This window comes from Rhinatrema bivittatum, chromosome 4 (genome assembly GCF_901001135.1).
Source record: "Rhinatrema bivittatum chromosome 4, aRhiBiv1.1, whole genome shotgun sequence".
NCBI lineage: Eukaryota > Metazoa > Chordata > Amphibia > Gymnophiona > Rhinatrematidae > Rhinatrema > Rhinatrema bivittatum.
Window position 1 is genome coordinate 329,961,692 of NC_042618.1, and position 17,118 is coordinate 329,978,809.

Below are 17,118 nucleotides of genomic sequence, written 5' to 3' on the forward strand. Positions count from 1 at the left end.
CCCCTAAAGGGACATTTTCCGAGTTTTATCCCTGTTTTCCCTCCCTACCCCGAGGAGACTGACTGGGTCAGTTATGCCTGACCACACAAAGCTGGGCAGGAAAGAGGGCTTTTCGGAAACATTGTGAGTCCATACTTACCTTTACTCCCTTGGCCTAGGGCCCCAAAGCACGAGGAACTCCACCCTGAGCTGTTTTCTACCTCTTTTCTTTCTTGATGACGAGGGGGGGGGGGGGGTTGTGAATAATTCATGTTCAAGTTCTGCAAACTCGTCAAGTTCAGCAAATCAAATTTTCACATCTCTCATGCTTAGAACGGTGTGCACTTGGCAAGTTACTCAAAATGGGCTTGCGAGAACTTGCATACCCCAGATAGCCAGCATGCAAGACAGAGTGGGGAAAATTTTAAGTTACACATATTTACCAAACCCCTACCTGTTATCAAAAGGAAACAAACATTTAAATTATTAAATTATTTTTAAATTCATTTTTCTTTTGTTTGGTATAAATTACAAGCTTTCACTTCAGTTTGTTATGCTTTATGACAAGGTCATTGTGATAGATTTGCAATTTAGCATGGCCAGAAGTAGCATAATTTTCAGTATATAATACACATTTTTCTTCTTCAAAATCATAGTTAAAAATGATAAATGAAAAATGCTCTTTCAATGTAACTGCAAGACCATTTGTGAATGTCTGAAGAATAACGAATACAGGCAAGAAATATATTTCGTGCAATTTGTTTTTTATTCCATTCTGTTTCCAAGGCATAAATGAGAATTTTCATTTATTACATGTGCACTCTGAAATGTTAGCAAACAAAAATAAATGGTCTAGATAAAACCCTCAAATTCAGAGTCTGAATCACCATCGTCCAAATATTTTGTGGATCTTCATTACCATCTCAGCATCTCGTTTGCCATTAAAATAAATGGCATCATGGTGGGTATTGTTCTCATCACCTTCATCCTCATTATCCATCTCGGACGCATCGTTCACCCCAGAGGATGTCATCTTCTGAACCGTCCATGCATTTTTTGAGGTAACACTTCTTAAAGATGCATTTGATCATGGCCATATCAACTGCAACCCAGGCTTCTTTGATTCAAAAGGCAACAAGCATAAAGTCTTGTTTCCTCTGATTGCCTGATGCTGTCGATGCATAAAGCCACTCGTTTCACTTTTACTACATCTGCTGTTTAAATGGTTGGTTACAACCAATGTCTGTTACTTGCAATTGGTTTGTCATGCTGCCGTGAGTGATGGCCAGATCTGTCTGGTTTTCATGAGATATCCTTGTTGCTTGACATTCGATAGCACCTAAAAGCATTAAAAACTTTTCTATGATGGTCGCTGGAGTGGTCATTGCACCATACACTACACAACCGGTCTTTGGAAAAGCATTCCTCTATCCATTTTCATGTGCATGAAGCATCAGATTTTGTGGCCATGTAACATTCTGTGGGAGAGTTTTTCTCTTGATGATGATATATGGGAGCACGTTCTTCCTATCCTCATAAGCTTCAACCATGACGGTGAAATAACTTTTTTCATTGCCAGTAGATCTTGACATTTGCTTCTTTTAACAGCCATAGTTTAAGTGAAGGGAATGTCAAGTATGACAGGTGCTGGCGATATGATGATTAGGGATGTGAATCGTGTCCTCGATCGTCTTAACGATCGATTTCGGCTGGGAGGGGGAGGGAATTGTATTGTTGCCGTTTGGGGGGGTAAAATATCGTGAAAAATTGTGAAAAATCGCAAAACCGGCACATTAAAACCCCCTAAAACCCACCCCCGACCCTTTAAATTAAATCCCCCACCCTCCCGAACCCCCCCCAAATGACTTAAATAACCTGCGGGTCCAGCGGCGGTCCGGAACGGCAGCGGTCCGGAACGGGCTCCTGCTCCTCAATCTTGTTGTCTTCAGCCGGCGCCATTTTCCAAAATGGCGGTGAAAAATGGCGGCGGCCATAGACGAACACGATTGGACGGCAGGAGGTCCTTCCGGACCCCCGCTGGACTTTTGGCAAGTCTCGTGGGGGTCAGGAGGCCCCCCACAAGCTGGCCAAAAGTTCCTGGAGGTCCAGCGGGGGTCAGGGAGCGATTTCCCGCCGCGAATCGTTTTCGTACGGAAAATGGCGCCGGCAGGAGATCGACTGCAGGAGGTCGTTCAGCGAGGGTTCCGGCGCCTCGCTGAACGACCTCCTGCAGTCGATCTCCTGCTGGCGCCATTTTCCGTACGAAAACGATTCGCGGCGGGAAATCGCTCCCTGACCCCCGCTGGACTTCCAGGAACTTTTGGCCAGCTTGTGGGGGGCCTCCTGACCCCCACGAGACTTGCCAAAAGTCCAGCGGGGGTCCGGAAGGACCTCCTGCCGTCCAATCGTGTTCGTCTATGGCCGCCGCCATTTTTCGCCGCCATTTTGGAAAATGGCGCCGGCTGAAGACAACAAGATTGAGGAGCAGGAGCCCGTTCCGGACCGCTGCCGTTCCGGACCGCTGCTGGACCCGCAGGTTATTTAACTCATTTGGGGGGGGGTTCGGGAGGGTGGGGGATTTAATTTAAAGGGTTTTAGGGGGTTTTAGTGTGCCGGCTCACGATTCTAACGATTTATAACGATAAATCGTTAGAATCTCTATTGTATTGTGTTCCATAACGGTTTAAGACGATATTAAAATTATCGGACGATAATTTTAATCGTCCTAAAACGATTCACATCCCTAATGATGATGCTTCCGCCACTTTATGATGAACCACTGGTACTCTCATACCTTGCCTTCAGAATCATCAAGCAGGCATTGTGCAATTAAAGTGAGTTGACCTATGGTTATGCCGTGCCTTGTCAAAAACAAAGAGATCCGTTTTGGAGATTCTTTAAAAGGTGCTAGTGAGATCCTTTTAAATTAATATTATAGTGAGGTTGATAGTGTGTGCTTCTCTTTCCATAAACTGTGTCATCATCTCAGGGAAAAAAAAAAAAAAAGTACCACTAGCAGGCACAGGAGTCACTCTCTAGGGTAGGCACTTGCCGTGCAGCAGAGTGGCATGATTTTGAACAAGAGTGTATTGTACCTGTGTGCACAGCTGCTTCTACTTCATCCCTCTCCTTGTGTTGTAGTGTGTTCATGCCACTGTTGCTGCTGCTTTGTTGATTTTTAGGTGACTTGTGGTATTCATGCCACTATTATTGGTGCCTGTGGGGTTGTAGTGATGGATACCACCTCTTGGCCAGTAGGTGGCACTGTTTCTGCCTGCTTCTGAAACACAGGGGTTGTAGTTAAACTTTACTAAACTGGGGATTACCATTAGAGAGAGTACTGTAAAGCGGGGACCTGATCTATTTCCTCAGCTGTAGCTTCACCAATTACCATGGTACTTACAAAAGGTCTTCACTAATTGTTTACTTCTTAGTTAGGCTAAAATAGAATCTCTCATACAGAAGGTCAAGAAAATCAATGTGACAACCAAGCTGTGGTTTATTACAAGATTGTATAGTTTCAGAAAGCAAGTTTCCTGGGGTTTAAAACAATAACAAATGCACAACAAAACACCATTTTGCTTTGGTCCTAATAATTATTGCTTTCCCCATCTTCAAACCAGTGCCGATAACAGACTTTTCCCAGAGAGCCCTTCTCCCTGCTCTCAGTAGTTCACCTTGGTATCCAGCCCTGTTAGGTGACAGTCTCACCTGATCTTAAGCCTGATCTTAATTTTCTGCCATCTACAGACATTTTCTTATGAAAGGTTCCAGGCTTAACTTCCATGGATTAGTTCCTCCCAGTTTAAACTGCCCCAGATACTTACAGTTTACTGCAATTTAAACTGGCTGCATAACAAGTGCAAATATCTGAAACTTTTAGTAGCGCACATACTAGTGAGGCTTAAGCTGTCTCAACCACTCTACTCAGAGAAAGAACTTTCACCAGCTGCTTTAAATTTAGTTTACCAGGAATCAATTACTGCAGCTAGACATTCAAGCAGTTTCCCAGCACAGCTTCTAAACCATTCTAAACAAGGAATCAACTTTCCAGAGTTTAAAGTTTACAGGGAATTAATTATTGCAGCCAGACATTCAAGCAATGGCGGGGTTTAGCTTTCAATATCCAATAGTAACTTTAAATGAACTCTTAGTAGCTTCAAGGCAAATCTCTTTCATATATTACTAGAGCTATTAAAATTCCCAAATCAAAATATAGGGAAGCATTAGATTCTGCCCCCACCCCAACCTATATCTTATTAACTTTTCAATTCCCTTTTTGCTAAAATACATGATAGAGAGAGAAAAAAACAGGGAACTCTAACTTAACCCTGTGTGAGGGTTCTATCTGCAGATAGCTTCCCTTTTAGCTCTGCTGCTCCTTCCATGTGTTACGACAGCAGGACTGCTGCTGGCACTGGAATTCTGCGGACTGGGACTGGAACGCATTCCTGTCAGGGAGCTCCCCCATTTATAGCAGCTGGCAACCAATTATGGGAAATCTGCTGAGTCACTCTGGCCCAGCTTACTCTGGCTTATGCTTTCTCAGATCTAGATACCAGAAATTCTGGGAATTGTAGTTCCCTTTGGCATCCATCTTAACTTTTCTTTGACAGGTAGCTAAATCCTGCCTACCAGTGCATTAATTATGCAGGGACTATCATGAATACTACCAGTCCCATCACAGTACCCTTTGTTGCTCATTTGGTGCCTTGTAGTGTACATGCCACCATTGTTGATGCCCTTTACTCCTGTTTAGCTGCCTTGTGGTTTAGTTTAGTTTAGTTTCTTTTTAGACCACCTTTCCAACATAAAATCAGAGTGGTTTACAATCAAATATAATAGTAGTGTACATGCCACCATTGTTGATGCCTTTTATTCTTGTTTAGCTGCCTTGTGGTTTAGTTTCTTTTTAGACCACCTTTCCAACAAAAAATCAGTGGTTTACAATCAAATACAATCGTAGTGCACATGCCATTATTGTTGGTGCCTTTTGCTCTTCTTTTGCTGCCTTGTGGGGCACATACCACTATTGTTGGTGCCTTTTGGTATCTTTTACTCCTCTTTTGAAGCTTTGGTGTGTTCTTGCTACTCTTGTTGTGCTTTGCTCTTCTCACATGCCTTTAGGGGTAGTTGCTTCTGATTAGGCTACTTTGCCTAGTTATGATGCCTTGGGCTATTCATGCCACTTTGTGTGTTATATTGACACTGTCGATGTTTTGGAGTACTCTTTTCCCTTCTGAGGAAGTCTACTGGGAAATTTAATTAGAAGCCATTAAAAAAAAATAATTTGGGAGTCCAAATTAGGATACATTGCTTCTCCCATTGACTTTAGTGAGAAATGAATGAAAGAATGGAATGAATACATGAAACTTTTCGGAGTACTCCAGCTTGTTCTGTTTTCCCAGCAGGAGGCATATTGCAAATAATGCATTTCAATTTTAGTCCACTTTTCCAAATAATGCTCAAGGGGTCTTACAGTATTTTTAGACTTCAGGTATGTCCCTGCCCCAAACAGCTTATTCTGTGGGTGACTGAGACAATGGGAGATAAAACAACTTCTTCAAGGTCATCGGGACTGGCAGTGGGCAAGTGATTTTCGTGGTTCTAAGCCCAATACTCTGTCCACCAGGCCAGCTCTTTTTCCTGCTAGAATGAATAATAATGTTTCTATGGCCTGATGTAATGTTTACATTGCTATTTTTTCATAGATAGGGTTGTTACTGTTTGAGTTCTGGAAGTTGTTGCTATTTCAGTATAGGAGGTTTGCTATATCAATTCTGAGTGACATTTTGGTAGGGTTTTATAGTTCTTCACTTGCTTGATAATGGACGGAGTTTGTGCCTCTGTTAGGTGACAAAAAAAATAACAATTTTTTGGTATGGTGAGTAGTAAGTGGAAGCATCCCATTTGTGTCTAACCAGCCTATCATTTCAGAGGCTAACTATAGAGTTTTAATTTATGAATATAATATATTTCTAGTTTTTATTTTTATGTTTGCAGTCTATCCTCAAAAACCACAGATGACACTTTCATCAGACACTGCATGATTTCTGAAACATATTTGTATTAGTGTGTGTGTATAGAGAGAAAGAGAGAGAGAGAGAGAGAAAAACAGTTTAATATTTAAAAATATAGGGGTAATTTTCAAAGCTGTACATTTTGGTTTGAAATTGTTTTGCATCAGTCCTCAAAGGGAAAGTATGAGCCTACTTTCCCTTTGAACTTTGTGTAATTTTAGAGGCTTTTAGAGCGGGCAACTTATAAAAAGTCCTTTTATCTGGGTAAATCATTAGTTACCTATGTAAATGGCTTTTGAAAAATTGTTCTTTCTACTGTATGTCCAATTATGTGTTTTTTACAGGATTGCTCTGGGATGGATGGTGGGTGGGGTCATCATGATTGTTGAGTTTAATTATCAAAATCTCAGATGAGAGGAATGCCCTAAGAGTCTGAAAGTTAATGGGTGCAAGGCTAAAGGTTGGCCTAGGGTGTCTATTGCTCTTGTAATGATCCTGCTTGAGAAGTCAGTACCAAGCCTTCCTTCCACATCCAGGAGGCTTGGCTTGCTTACTTTAGGACTTTAGGGTCAAGAAGGACTCAGAAGGAGCTGAAATATATTCAGACCAATATTTGACATGACAATTTTGCCTTCTGTCCCAAAACAAATGATTGGGAATATCTCCCCAGTTGCTGAGAGATAGGGAATATACATGGCAAAGAGTCTAAGTCTGTATTTAATTGGAAACATTCCTAGCTTACTTTACACAAACAATACTTGACTGGTGAATGTTAGCCTGCAGGTTCAATTATATAGACAATTTTTGAAACTCAAAACAATTCCATATATGGAAATTGAGTATTTTCAATATTACTGGAAGTGAAAACAAGTCCTCAATTTTCAAAAGGGGAAAAGGATATTTAAAGTCAATTACTTCCAATCTTCATTTTCTATGACATTCTCACACATCTTTGGAAGCTAACTCCCCAGAAATTAGGTTACATGAAACCCTGTCAGTATCATCTTCCACTCTTGAGGCATATTAATGGTGTCTGTTCCTTTATCATGGTCTCCGAATGGTCTTATAGGCCAGGGATTCTGAAATCCATTCCTTGAGGGCTGCCACAAACCAGTCTGGTTTAAAGATTTCCACAATGAATATGCATGAGATATAATTGTATACATTGCCTCTATTATATGTGAATATATCTCATCGTGGGGATCTTGAAAACCAGACTGCTTTGCAGCCCTCGAGCACCAGTTTTATGGACCCTTGCTATAGGTGGTTATAGGGTAATCAGGTTTGATATAATAGCAGGTATTGTTTGTATTTTAAAATGTTTTATAGTATTCTTTTCAAGTCCTAGGGCCATTAGTAACTTCAGTAACTAGTGACATTTGCTAATTTTTAATCAAGAGATTCTGGCGAGTTTTCTTTACACAAGAAGTTACCTTATTAGGTCAGACTGAGGGTCCATCAAGCCCAGCATCCTGTATCTAACAGTGGCCAATTCAGGTTAAAAGTACCTGGCAAAAAAACAAACATTAAATAGATCCCATGCTACTGATGCTGGTAATAAGCAGTGGCTATTCCCTAAGTTGTCAATTTTCCTCAGTATATCTTCCAGGTTAAGAACATAAGAAGTTCTTTTGTCCTTACATTGTTTATTTATATCCTATTTAATATGCAGTGTGTTTGTTGCCACTGGGAAATGTATGCATGCCCGTATTGTCAAGCATTGGTGTATGCATGTATACTCAGCCTGTGGGGTTGGCCGGGAACATTGACTGATACCAACTTGCTCCAAACCAGGGCCAGCAACAGAAAGAGATTGCTAGGTGGGGGAGAGGAGCAGAGGTTGGTGGGGATAGGCTGTTGGTGTTAGAGAGATAGAGTGTGGGGGGAGGGGAGTGGGGGGAGAGGAGAGAATGAAAGAGCATGTGGACTTGCCCAGCATGAATGACTGGGAACATTGACTGATGATGATGTGCTCCAAATCAGGGTCAACAGTGGAGGGAGACTGGTGGGAGGGGAAGAGGGTGAGAGACAGATGGGGGGAGGGGAACTGAGAGAGAGAGAGAGAGCCAGAGATTCATGGGGACAAGATGGGGGAGAGAGAATGTTGGGGATAGGCTGTGTGGGGAGGGGAAAGATTGGAGGGGGAGAGATGAGGAAAGAACCTGCATCAGGCAATGATGATACTAAGTAATTTCACTGCAATTCTTTTCGGGTTTCAGCTAGTGTGCAGCAGATATATTGCAAAGAATGCGGTGTTAGGGGTGTGCATTCGTTTTGAACTTAAATGTAAAACGCTACTTATTTTTTTTTTTTAACTTAAAAAAGTGATGAGGCGAAAATGATCGGATTTCCAACTTATTCAACATAGCTATGTTGAATAAGTTGGAAATCGCGATTGTTGATCCAAAATAAAAATTTAAACCCCTCACCTTCCTTAATCCTCCCCCAAAGACTTACCACAACTCCCTGGTGATCCAGCGAGGAGTCAGGACGCCATTTCTGAACTCCTTTGCGAGGAGCACGTGACGTCGGCGCCACGTCGGAGTGACGCGGCGTCACGTGATTCCCCACGGGGTCGCTCCGGGACAACCCAAAAGGAACTTTTGGCCAGCTTGGGGGGGTCAGGAGGCCCCCCCAAGCTGGCCAAAAGTTCCTTTTGGGCCCGAGTGTCCCGGAGCGAGCCCACGGGGAATCACGTGACGCCGCGTCACTCCGACGTGGCGCCGACGTCACGTGATTCCCCGCTGGTTCGCTCCGGGACACTCGTTCGACCCAAAAGGAACTTTTGGCCAGCTTGGGGGGGGGGTCAGAAATGGCGTCCTGACCCCGCTGGACCACCAGGGAGTTTTGGTAAGTCTTGGGGGGGGGGGGGATTAAGGAGGGTGAGGGGTTTAAATTTTTATTTGCACATATGGACATAGACTCAACTTATGGAATTCTCCATATGTCCATATTGACCACAAATGACCCCCCCTTTCGACTTATGGACTTATGAACATAAACCTTTGCTCTGCACATCCCTATGCGGTGTGTCCTGCCCTGCCGTACTGGGGCCTGTGGCCCCTTGCATTTGTTACTGGGACTGACCCAGAATTGGACCTGAGATAGAGACTAGATAGACCAGGAATGGTCTGGAAGGGTTGTGAGACCTGTCTTGCCTACTATGACACTTCCTTGTCACTTTCTCCCCCTCCAACTCTGTCTCCCTTTTTTCTGATTATTAGAGATGTGAATCGTGTCCTCGATCGTCTTAACGATCGATTTCGGCTGGGAGGGGGAGGGAATCATATTGTTGCCGTTTGGGTGTGTAAAGTATCGTGAAAATCGTTAAAATCGTGAGCCGGCACACTAAAACCCCCTAAAACCCACCCCTGACCCTTTAAATTAAATCCCCCACCCTCCCGAACCCCCCCCCCCCAAATGCCTTAAATTACCTGGGGGTCCAGCGGCACACTAAAACACGGCACACTAAGACCTCCTAAAACCCACCCCGACCCTTTAAATTAAATCCCCCACCCTCCCGAACCCCCCCCCCCAAATGCCTTAAATTACCTGGGGGTCCGTAGCGGCGGTCCGTAGCTTAAATTACCTCCGTAGCCTTAAATTACCTCCGTAGCGGCGGTCCGTAGCTAAATCGGGGGAAGGGGGAGAGCAGGAAAACCGGCACGCTAAATCGTGTAGTCTTCAGCCGGCGCCATTTTGCAAAATGGCCGCCGCAAAATGGCGGCGGCCATAGACCAAAACGATTCGACGCAGGAGGCCATACGCGTATGGCCGGCGCCATTTTCCGTACGGAAAACGATTCGCGGCAGGAGATCGCTCCCGGACCCCCGCTGGACCCCCAGGAACTTTTGGCCAGCTTGGGGGGGCCTCCTGACCCCCACAAGACTTGCCAAAAGTCCAGCGGGGGTCCGGAACGACCTCCTGCGTCGAATCGTTTTGGTCTATGGCCGCCGCCATTTTGCGGCGGCCATTTTGCAAAATGGCGCCGGCTGAAGACTACACGATTTAGCGTGCCGGTTTTCCTGCTTTCCCCCTTCCCCCGATTTAGCTACGGACCGCCGCTACGGAGGTAATTTAAGGCTACGGAGGTAATTTAAGCTACGGACCGCCGCTACGGACCCCCAGGTTATTTAAGGCATTTGGGGGGGGGGGTCGGGAGGGTGGGGGATTTAATTTAAAGGGTCGGGGTGGGTTTTAGGGGGTTTTAGTGTGCCGTGTTTTAGTGTGCCGCTGGACCCCAGGTAATTTAAGGCATTTGGGGGGGGGGGTTCGGGAGGGTGGGGGATTTAATTTAAAGGGTCGGGGGTGGGTTTTAGGGTGTTTTAGTGTGCCGGTTTTCCTGCCCTCCCCCTTCCCCCGATTTATGATTTTTTGACAATAAATCGGGGGAATTGGTATTGTATCGTGGCCCTAACGATTTTTGACGATTTAAAATATATCGGACGATATTTTAAATCGTCAAAAAACGATTCACATCCCTACTGATTATCCTCCTGATAGTTCACCCCTTCTTCCTTATGCTTCCTATTACTTCCTCCCTCCATTCTCTTCCTCTCCTTTTCTTTCTTCTTTATGTAACCCCCAAGGGTGGAACAGGAAAGGGAGAGCTTTAGAGCTGTCTTAGGGCAACAGCAAATAAGCTTCCTCCCTCCCTTTTCCTCCACTGGCAGTCACACATAAAAGAACACTTCGCTGGTTTGTAATTATTAACAATATTAATGCAATTTCTTTAAATAATTTCTAGGAATACCTTTAACAAACTTTAAGTGAAATATTCATCTGTAAGTATATTTCCTTTGACTGTTTTCACTATTAACTATTTTTTTACCCTTTCAGGTTTTTCAAAGAACTCCAAATACCTTTGCCTTTTGTCTTTTATGTTGCAGATACAAGGATTCATCAACAATCCAAAAATCAGGCGTTTCAGTTTAAATGATCATCTCAAACTCATAGTAAACATTTCTTAAACTAAGAATGTGATTTTTGTCTCTGGATATTTTCACTCTGTTTCTTGTAGGTTTCAGTTTATACTCAGAAAATGATTATAAATTATCTTCAATACTCAAGAGTTGAGAACACTAAATTTTTGTCAGTCTTTCCTTTTGCCTCACTCTGTGCACCACTTTCTGTGTGCTCCTCAGTATTTCTGTGTGTATTTTCTGTCTGGGCTTTTCAGTGTTTTTGGCCAGAACTGTACTGTCTTTGTAATACGTGTGCAAGAAATAGCTCAGAGTTCTGCAGTCCTTGCTGGAGCTTCTGGAGTGCATTTGACATGCTTTCTTCTTCTTGAAATCTTTGATCATCTAGTCCAGTGGTCCCCAACCTTTTTTGCACCAGGGACCGGATTCAAGCAAGAACATTTTTCCATGGCCCGGCAAGGTTGGGTGGGGGTGGGGCAGGGGCGGGGCTTTGGTCATATGGGGGCAGGGTTATGGATGGGGTTGGATTTTAGTGCATACTTATTTAATTATGACATTTATAATGTGACTCAATTCACCATAGGTTCAGAATGTCCATTCTCTCTCACACATACACTGTCACATAGATACACATTCATGCTCTTATACCCATCCATTAGTTCTCGCTCTCACAGACACTGACACACTCTCAAGCTGTAAGATACTCTCTCCCCATCCACCCCCCCCCCCCCCCCCACACACACACATACACTTACTCCCCTGGATTTTCTCATACACACTCATGCTGTCACTCTCACTGGCTCCCTCACAACCTCAGAGCCTCTCTCATTCCTCTGCTACCACTGTCACTGCTGCCGCGTGGCTATTGGGGAGGTGCTGATTGCTGCTACTGGCACTGAAGCCCATTCTGCTGCCTCGTACATTGTGAGATCCGCATAGAGAAAGTGCTACTCTTGCACATTCCCAAAGATTACATGTGCCAATCAGTAAAAAGTAATTTATTTTTTTTTACATCTGTTGTCTGATCTTAGTTTTCTAATCGGTTGGTCACAGGCTTTTTTTTACCACCTTCCCGTTCTTATTTTTTTGCCAATTCCTTTTATATTGCCTTTTTTTCTATTTCTTTTCTCTCCATCTGTCTTCTTCCCTTACACACACAGTCAGGTTCTCACTCACATGCTTTCTCTCTCTCTCTCTCTTACACACACACACACAAAAACACACGCTCTCACTCTCACATGCTCTCTCTCATACAATCATTCATACACACAGTCTCTCACTGGCACATACTGTCTGACTCTCACACACACAGGCTCTCTCTCACTCCCACATGCTGTCTTGCTCAAGCACAGGCTCTCACTCTCACATGCTGTCTCTCTCACACACACAGACGCTCTCAAATGCTGTCTCTGCAAACATTCAGGTCCTCACTCCCACACACAAACTCACTCTCACACACAATCTCTCAACTCATCTCATACACACATGCACACATACACTCTACAGACCATCAGCCTCTCTCTCACCTCTGGGCCTCCTCTTCATGGGCCGCTGCAGGATGGGCTCTGCAGCGGCCCTGGTCTTCTCAGGCCGCAATGCTCCTCTTCTGCACACGGCTGAAGCTCCTCCTCCTTCCTGCCCACGTGGCTCCGGCAACATTTTTCTTCTGGGGCAGGGCGGGCAGGAAGTAGGAGAAGCACCTGCAGTGGCTGAAGCTCCTCCTTCCTGCCTGTGTGGCTCCGGCAACATAATTCACCGCTCAGCCGCGACACGCTAATTTGCTTTTCGGGTCGTGGATTTGGAGTAGGTGGGTCTCCAGCCTCGCCCCGCCTCCCCGCAGCAGCGGCAGCCAATGAATGGCAGCCAGGGAGAGCGGCGCCATGGACCGGCAAAAACCCCCCAACGGCCCGGTACTGGTCCGTGGACCGGTGGTTGGGGACCCCTGATCTAGTCCTCTGGTCCACATCCAACCATACCACCTATTCTCCTGAGCTTTTCCAAATCAAAAAGACATACTACCTAATAATTGCCAATTATCTTTCAGCAGAGCCTTATTTGCTGGAACAACTGAACTGGATTGTAAACAAGCTAATAAAAAAACAATTAAAAAATGTATGTCCTTATCTAATCTTTTGCCAGCCACTCAAATTTACTTTTTATCTCTGATTATGTGTCTGACAGTCTTACCGGCATATAGCTCTAATAGAAAAAGATTTTAGTTAGCAGAGAAATGTTCATAAAATGTTTTCTCCCTGTGACGGGGTCACTATGCTAGACTAGATAGGAAGAATAAAGCTAGGAACCAAAGATTCAAGGGAAGAGGGGGGAAGGAAAATACAGCAACGCCAGGCAAGAGACGTCCCTTGGTTCCTTCCCCTGGATGTTACAAGGACAGAAGAACCACAGGTGTGGGAGGTTAAGGGTGGGACTTCCCTGGAGCCAATCAGCTGGCGGAGGGGGAGGAGTTCTCACAGGATAAAAAGGACTCCCTAGTAGAGCAGTGGCAGTCTCCTGTGGGGGACTGAGGAGGAAGGATCGGATTTCCTGTCTGCTCTGGGAGACTTCAAGGCTGGACATTCCCCGACCGTGTGAAGGACTGCCGCAACTATCACAGAGAAGGTGAGCGTGGGGACTTCTGTTGTTGGACGTACGACAAGGATACTTTGCCTGGAGGCCTGCCGGTGGGTGGCTGTATCTCTGGGGAAGGGTTGAGGTCCCAGAGGTATGGAGGGAGGTGGCAGCTAGGCCCAGTGGGGCCGGACTTTTGAACTATGGACTTTGAGAGGGACTTCTGAAGCCAGTGGTTGGAAAGTGAGTTGCTGGCTCAGTGGGAAAGGCATCTGCTTTCCATCTAGGTAGTGAGGGTTCAAATCCCACCTGGGGATGTTTAAACTACTATTTATGTTTCCAAGGGACCAGGGAAGCTCGGTCAAGGTTTGGACCTGGGAACGTACGCAAGCAGATGGTGTATGGACCAGGTGAAAGCATCACACTCCCAAATTATTAACTAGGATATTTAGTTCAAATCAAACACTGTGCTAGTCTCAAAGAAAAAAACTACCATTTTACAAACAGCAGTTCACTCTGCCTGGTTACGTGGGCTTCAATCAGTGGTTACAGTTCTGGTTTTATCACCAGCCTCTGTCTGAACAAATGCTTGGATTTAGTATCCAAATTCACAGTTAAACAGATTCCATTCAAGCTTTTCTTCACTCAAACTATTACAGTAGATTACTATTTCCATGTGTCTCTGCTGGTAAACCTTAACTTTATTTATTTTTTTTATTTATATTTTATTGAGATGCCAAAACAAAAACAATGTAGACAATCTCAACAGCTCTACAATGAATACAATTGAGGGTTATCCCTTGTACCCCCATATAAATTGCACAGTTTTGATGTTTATAAAAAGCTTTCCTTTTTTCCATGTTACCCCCTTACTGTTCCCTACCCCCCTCCCTCATGTTGGACTGCCATAGTTTATAAGAATTCCAAATGTCTCAAAATTTACTCAGCCTATTCCTTCTACTTGCCATAAGCTGCTCCATCTTGTATACCATTTCCAACCTTCAATACACTTGAGCTATGGTCAGAGCATCCTCTTTCTTCCAGTTAACAGCAATGGTACATAGAACTGCAACAAGTATTTGAGAAATCAGCTGATTCTTTTCATATGGAACATCCTCAGAAGCCACACTAAATAAAAATGTTATAGGATCCCATCTTAATTGAACAAACCTTTGAACCTTCTTCTAAAAAGGCAGTATTACCCTGCACCCCCACCAAATATTAGAGATGTGAATCGTGTCCTCGATCGTCTTAACGATCGATTTCGGCTGGGAGGGGGAGGGAATCGTATCGTCACCGTTTGGGTGTTTAGAGTATCGTGAAAATCGTTAAAATCGTGAACCGGCACACTAAAACCCCCTAAAACCCACCCCCGACCCTTTAAATTAAATCCCCCACCCTCTGAAGGACAAATACAGAACACTTCTACACAACTATACAGCTGCCCTCAACACAGCAAAATGCAATTTCTACACATCAAGAATTCATGACTTTCAATTCAACCCGAGAACCCTCTTCACCTACGTCAAAGACCTAACCAGCCCAATACAGAACGATGCAACGCCAGAACCCAGCAACATCTCCAGTGAAAAACTAGCACAATTCTTCAAGGACAAAGTCGACAACATCATTGCCAAGATCCCACAAACCCACACGACTCAATGAACATCCTCCCTCACATCCACGCATGGTCACAATTCACCCCCGTCGCAACTACAGAAATTGATCCCATCATCAAAAAAACCAACCCCATCCCCTAGACCCTATCCCTGTCAAAACCCTAAAACTAATCAGAGAGATCATCAAGCCAATAACCTACATCATCAACCTATCACTCGAACAAGGAATCTTCCCAGACAAACTGAAGAATGCCATCATCAAACCAATCATCAAAAAACCCCAACTCGACAAAACCGACCCAGCAAACTACAGACCAGTCTCCAACCTACCTTTCTTAGCAAAAATCATCGAAAAAACAGTCAACAACCAACTCACAGATCACCTTAACACTAACAATGTTCTCCACCCAACACAACACGGTTTCAGAAAATTCCTCAGTACCAAAACTCTTCTCCTCTCTCTCACCGATACCATCCTCAGAGGACGCGACAAAGGCCAATCATTCCTCCTGATACTCCTTGATATATCAGCCGCCTTTGACACCATCAACCACAGAACCCTCCTCACCAGACTGAAAGAAATTGGCCTACAAGACACTACAATCAAATGGTTCAAATCCTACCTCTCAAACAGATCTTACATCGTAAAGACAAAAACTTCTGAATCCGCCCAAGTACCCCTCACACACGGCGTTCCTTAAGGATCATCTCTATCTTCAACCCTCTTCAACATCTACCTCCTCCCCCTCTGCAAATACCTCTCAAACGCAAACCTCACCTACTTCGTTTATGCAGACGACATCCAGATTTTACTCCCCATAAGCAAGTCCATTGAACACACCATGGAAAGATGGAGCAAACTTAACTCAAAATTATCACACCTGCTATCACAACTATCCCTATGCCTCAACCAAACCAAAACAGAAATCCTTCACATCCACGATGACCATCCCTCATCTCCCCTCAACATCACCACCCCAAACTACGCAGGAAACCCAAACAACCCAGGGGCCCCAAACATCCCAGGAATCTCACTCACACCAGCCACAAGAAACCTAGGCGTAACCATAGACAACCAACTCAACCTCAAACGCCACATCTCTAATACAATCAAGGATGGATTCTTCAGGCTACAAACGCTGAAAAAACTCAAACCCCTGCTCCAAGCACATGATTTCCGAACAGTCCTCCAATCAATTGTTTTCTCAAAACTTGACTACTGCAACTCCCTCCTCCTTGGCCTCCCTGAAATCCACTTCAAACCCCTACAAGTTCTACAAAACGCCGCGGCCAGAATCATCACTAACAGCAGAAAATCCTCACATATCACACACACTCTCAAAGAACTCCACTGGCTCCCCATCAAACAAAGAATCCAATATAAGACCCTCACCCTCATATACAAAAAACTAAACAACAACGAAATGAACTGGCTAAACACCTCAATACACCCATACCCCACACAAAGAAATTTCAGGTCCTCCAACACTGGACTTCTCGCTGTCCCCAATTGCAAAGCTGCTCACCTCAGTGCAACCCGCAACCGAGCCATATCTATAGCAGGTCCCTCCCTATGGAATTCCCCCCCCCCCCCCCCCCCCAGCTCAGAAATGAACCCTCATCGCAAATCTTCAAAAAACATCTCAAAACATGGCTGTTCACAAAAGCCTTTCCACCAGACACCTAACCCACCCACACACACCATACTCTTCCGAATACATCACGCCCCCCCACTGCCCACCCTCCTCCAACCCTTATATACTATTTGTTAAATTACCTTACCCCCTCCTCTCCTAAATTATTTAACCCCTCCTGTCACTTGAATCATGCCTGAATGACTACCATGTTATTGGGAACATTGTTACCATGTTACAATGGTACCAGGTTTTACTGTAATATAGTTAAAACTTACTACTGTAATATAAATCTTATACTGTAATATAGTTAAAACAGTTTCTGTTACCATGTTATAATATCTCAGTTTCAGTATTAATCTACCATGTTATAATG